The 5,604-nt window shown below is 40.5% G+C and overlaps 1 pseudogene; it reads right to left on the bottom strand.

Annotated features, from left to right (window-relative positions):
- Positions 1-738: 738 nt before the first annotated feature.
- Positions 739-5,604, bottom strand: part of LOC102844431 — a 71,447-nt pseudogene continuing 66,581 nt past the window's right edge.

Raw genomic sequence — 5,604 nt, 5'->3', positions numbered from 1 at the left:
CACCATGATAAATGGAGAAGAGATTGAGGCTGTTAACAATTATAGCTTGCGTGGCTCCACAATCAACATTCCTGGCACCAGCAGTCAGGAAATCAAAAGATGAATTACAATGGTGAAGTCTGCTGTCAGGGACCACTCCAAACTGGTTAAGAATAATGATGATAGTCTACAGACTATAGTGTGCCTGATCCAGGCAATGACCGTTGTAATTACTTGCTATGTATCAGATAGCTGGACAGTAACTAAGGATGACAGAAGAAGAATTGATTCCTTTGATTTTTGGTGCTGGAGAAGAGTAGTGAACATACCATGGACTGCCAAGAGAACGAACAGGTCTGTCTTAGAGAGGATGAAACCAAGTTGCCCTTTGGAGGCCAGGATTTTGAAGCTCCATCTCACATATTTTGGGCATGTACTCAGGAAGAACAGCCCTTAGAGAATCAGGCTTAGAAGGGAGGTGGGACAGCGTAAGAAAGGAAGACCCCGGATAAGATGTACTGACACAGTAACTAAGGGTACTAGGAATAGTGTCAGAAACAGTGAGACTGGTTCAAGAAAAGGCAGGGTTTAAAGTGTGCATAATGTTCCTATGAGTCACAAGTGACTCAATGGCACATAACAACAGCAATAACAACAACAACAACAACAACAATTCTTTAACTTTTTTGGGGTAAAATAATTAACTTAAAGTAATTTCGTTGGCATAACTTTAAAGTAACAAATACATACATTTTTTCACTATGCTCTTAATATAATGTCCCAACTCTAAGCTTTCTTTTATTCACAACATTTCTTTCCACAGTAAACTTGACCTTTACCTTAAGCCACTTCTTCTTCTACTTGCCATATAAATAGAAATTTACTTTCTTTGTATCTCGTGATATCTAGACAGTATTCCTTGAATAATTTATCATAGTCTTCCTTTGCTAGTCTCTTTCTCCAAGTTATGTCTGTCTACTTCATCCTCTTAATTCCACAAAAATTTACAACTTTCTCATACAACATTGAAATCTGTTTCATTTTCATTTCACCTAAATGCCTCAAGTCCTCTTTTTGGTGACAATTCTGTAGGATGCACTCAATTACACACTTCTCATGTCTTCGGTAAGCATTCATAATTCTGAGATGAAACCTCCTATTTCTTGCTTCTTCCCCATCCAATAATTCTGCTTAACTTCTTTATGTTCCTCTTCTCCATGTAGGGTTTTTTCCTACTTTTGAAATGGCTTTTTAAGCAGTAAGTCATCTTTAACTGTCCTTTCTATCCTTTTGCTGAATTCTTCACACTACCCATCATCGCTAAATGTTGATCATTGCTTCCATGACCATGAATTCCTGTCTAGGAATCAGTTGAGCAGAGCTGGTGGGGAGAGTGCAAGAAACAACAAGTAAAGAAATGCCGACTCTCTCCGGTGCCCTTTCCCTTCCTCCTTGACCTACCAGGCTCTCTTTCGAGGTATTATATCCCTTTCTTTCCTTGCATCTGTAGCTTGCAACAGAATTAGCCACCCATTTTGATGGAACTTGTTATTGTAAACCTAAGAAAGGTACAGATTGTACTGTGTCTTGTGTTATGTTCTCAAGAGGAGCAAACCAAGTGAAATATATATATATATATATCTAAACCTATCTATTACTAGTACTACTCAGTGGGGATAAATCAGAACTGACTCTTGGATTTTCAGAAGCCTTCAATCCTGTAAATTAGAGGAGGTTGCCGAACTTTTCCCCATGAAACCACCAATGCATTTAAACCAATAGAGAAATATAGTCTTTGTGTTTGTAACACAAATCTTGGCACCTGAGGTCAGGAAATTAAAAGACAATTTTCATTGGGGAAGTCTGTTGTAAGAGATCTCTCTGGAGTGCTAAAAAACAACAATGTCAGTCTAGAGACTAAGATGTGCCTTATTCCGGCCACGGTTTTAAAAATTACTTGCTATACATCAGAGAGCTGGACAATGACTAAGGCTGAAAGAAGAAGAATTGATGCCTTTAGGTTGTAGTGTTGGAAAAGAATATTGACCATACCATGGACTGCCAAGAGAACAAACAGGTCTGTACTAGAGAGGGTGAAAACAGGCTGCTCCTTGGAGGGAAGGATTTTGAAGCTCTGTCTCACATACTCAGAGCATGTTGACAGAAGGGTCGAGTCCTTGGAGAAAAAATGCATACATGGAAGGGTGGAGGAACAGAGCAAGAGAGGAAGACCCTGAATGAGATGGATTGACACAAGAACTGGGGTAATGGGGGTAGTTGTATCAAAGAAAGTAAGATTGGCTCATGATAGAACAGGTTTCAGAGCTATTGAGCAGAGAGTCAAGATGAGTCACAGTTGCATGAACAGAACATAAAAACAACAATATAAACATATACACTGGATATAGATATATAAATGTAAGTATATATACAAATAGAAATTAGATAGATAGATAGATAGATAGATAGATAGATAGATAGATAGATAGATAGACAGACGATAGTTGGGATAGTTACGTGACAAAAAATTGCCTGTGACTTAGTGATCCTATGCACAATAGTTCTGAAGCCTGCCCTATCCTGAGACAATCTTACTGTCATTGACACACCTGCCTCCATTGCCACAGTCACTGTGTAAATCCATCTCAGATAGGGTCTTTCTCTCCTGCACTGTCCCTCAATCATTTCAAGCATGATGTCTTTCTCCAAGGACTGGTCACTCTAGATAAAATGTTCAAAGTATGTGAGCCAGAGCTTCAGAACTCTTGCCTCTAAAAAGCAGCTTGGTTTCACATTCTCTAGGACAAACCTCTCTAAAATACTCAAGAGCAACGGTGTCTCTCTGGAGACTAAGGTGCGCCTGATACAGGCCATGGTCCTTGCAATCACTTGTTACGCATCAGAGAGTTGGACAATGACTAGGGAGGACAGAGAAGAATTGATGCCTTTGAGCTATGGTGCTGGAGAAGAGTATTGAATGTACCATGGACTGCCAAGAAAACAAACAGATTAATCCTGGAGAGGGTTAAACCAAGCTACTCCTGGGAGGCAAGAATTGTGGGGCTTTGTCTGACATACTTTGGGCATGTTGCAAGGAGGGACAGGTCCTTGGAGAGGGACATCAGGCTTGGGAGGGTGGAAGGATGGCTCAAGAGGGGAAGACCCTTTATGAGGTGGATTGATTCAGTGACTGGGGTAATTGGGATGGGAGTGTCAGAGGCAGTGCAATTGGCACAGGATAGAGCAGGGTTTAGGACAGTTGTACATAGGGTCGCTATGCATCGCAAATGACTCAACAGCACATAACAACAACAACAGGACAAACCTGTTTGTTCTCTTGGCAAACCATGGATATTTACTACTTTTTTCCAGCACTGGAAGGCTTTAATTCTTTTTCTGTTATCCTTAATCATTTTCTAGCTCTTTGATAGATGAAAAGAATTTGCAAAGACCGTGGTTTGGCTTAGGCACACCTTAGTCTCTAGACTGACATCTTTGCTCTTCAGTACTCTGAAGAGATCCCTAACAGCAGATGTTCCTAATGCAATGTGTTTTTTTTTTATTTTCCAGAGCCAAGAGTAATAATCTCACTCTCTTCTCCATCTACTATGATGCTGCCAATTGGCCCAGTGGTGAGAGTCTTTTTCTTCTTGATGTTGAACTTCAATCCCTATTGATGACTGCAATCTTTGTAGCAAATGCTTCAGGTTCCATTCATTTTTGGCAAGCAAGGTTGTTATATGCATAACACAGGTTGTTGATGGGTCTTCCTCCAATTCTGATGTCACATTCCGCCTCATAAAATCCAGCCTTCCAAATGATCTATTCCACATATTGATTGAAAGGGTATGGAGAAAGAATGAATCCCTGATGCACTCCTTTCCTGATTTTGAACCATGCGGTATTTCCTTGCTTTATTCTGATATGTGATTCCCGGTCCTAGTATAGGTTTAGTATGAGCACGATCAAATGTTATGGAATTTCTATTCTTCTCCAAGGGTAGCCACCGTTTGTTGTTATCCACACAGTAAAGTGCCTTTGCATAGTCCATGAAACACATATAGATATTCCTCTGCTTCCAACTATGATCCATCTAACATTGGCTATGATGTTCCTAGTACCACAGCCTCTTCTAAATCCACCTTGTATTTCTGGTAATCTCTGTTGATATATTACTTCAGTCATTTTGTCATAATCTTCAGCAATATTTTGCTTGCGTGTGATGATATCACTGATATAGTTCAATAACGTCCACACTCTGTTGAATCACCTCCTTTTGGAATGGGAATAGATATGGATCTTTTCCAGTCATAACGATATGGAAGCTAGCAAGTTCCAAACATGTGGGTTAGTCTAGAGGTTTTTGCTGACTCACAGAATTGCTGGGACAACTACTCAAATTGGCAGATTAGTTGAAGGCTGCTGGCACATGAAGTGGTTGTGTTGTTGTTAAGTGTTGTCGAGTCGCTTGTGACTCATAGCGACCCTATGTACGACAGCCCTAAACCCTGCTCTATCCTATGCCAATCACATTGCCTCTGGCACACCCATCCTGATTACCCCAGTCACTGAATCAATGCATCTCATAGAGGATCTTCCCCTCCTGCGTTGTCCCTCCACCCACTCAAGCATGATGTCCCTCTCCAAGGACCTGTCTCTCCTTGCAACATGTCTAAAACATGTCAGATAGGAACTGGTAAATTCCAAAATCTTTAGCCTGAACTACAGGTAGCTGGCTCACATCTCAAGAAGTGAAGGTCAGGTGTTGGGGTCCAAAGGCAGCGTCCACTTCTGAGAAACTCCACCTTCAACTGATTGGCCAATCATATCAGATCCTATCATGGATGTGATGGCTGTTATTGTTAGGTGTCATTATGACTCATAGGGACCTTAAGAACAACAGATAGAAACCTCTTCCCTATCCTGCCGTATCTTCACACTGTCTGCCAGCTCAAGCCTGTAAGTGCAGTCAATGGAAGTAATTACATACATTAGATTTCATCAAGGAGATGATTACATTATACTACATTATGGAAGAGCAATCAGTCCATTGTCTATCCAACACTGAGCATCATAGCCTCACCATGAAACATTAACAATCACAGATGGTATTCTCCAAAATAAGTGCAGCAGTCTAAATCCTGTATCTGTGAAAGTGATCCTCATTTATTTTAAAGGGACCACACTTGTTACTAATCAGTGATTAGTCACCTAATCACTTCTGAGTTATAAAACTCACAAAATAGTCACAGACACTCATGGGAATGGAATGAAAGGAAAACTCTCAGGATTGAAAGCACACTCCAGAAGCTAGGTATCTTAGTTTGCTAGGGCTGTGGTGGTAAAAACCATCATATATGGTTGCCTGCAAATAACATAAATTGATTTCTCATATTTCTGGAAGCTGGAAGTCCAATTCTGCATCTCTTCCTTGTCTGTTCCTTCCTTGGCAGGATCCTTAGACTCCTTTGTTCTCTGGGGTCTGGATTCACTTGTGTGTGTTTCTTTGCTTATGTTGGTCTTTTTATAACTAGAAGTGATTGGATCTACAACTGGGAGAAGATAAAATAGATGAATGGGATCTTCTAAGAATCAAATCCCTATGCACATCCAAAAACTTCTCCA

Source organism: Elephantulus edwardii, unplaced genomic scaffold (assembly GCF_000299155.1).
Source record: "Elephantulus edwardii isolate Elephantulus edwardi_28Jun2011 unplaced genomic scaffold, EleEdw1.0 scaffold00033, whole genome shotgun sequence".
Lineage (NCBI taxonomy): Eukaryota > Metazoa > Chordata > Mammalia > Macroscelidea > Macroscelididae > Elephantulus > Elephantulus edwardii.
Note: the sequence above shows the minus strand (reverse complement) of the source record. Positions and strands in the feature narration are given on the sequence as shown.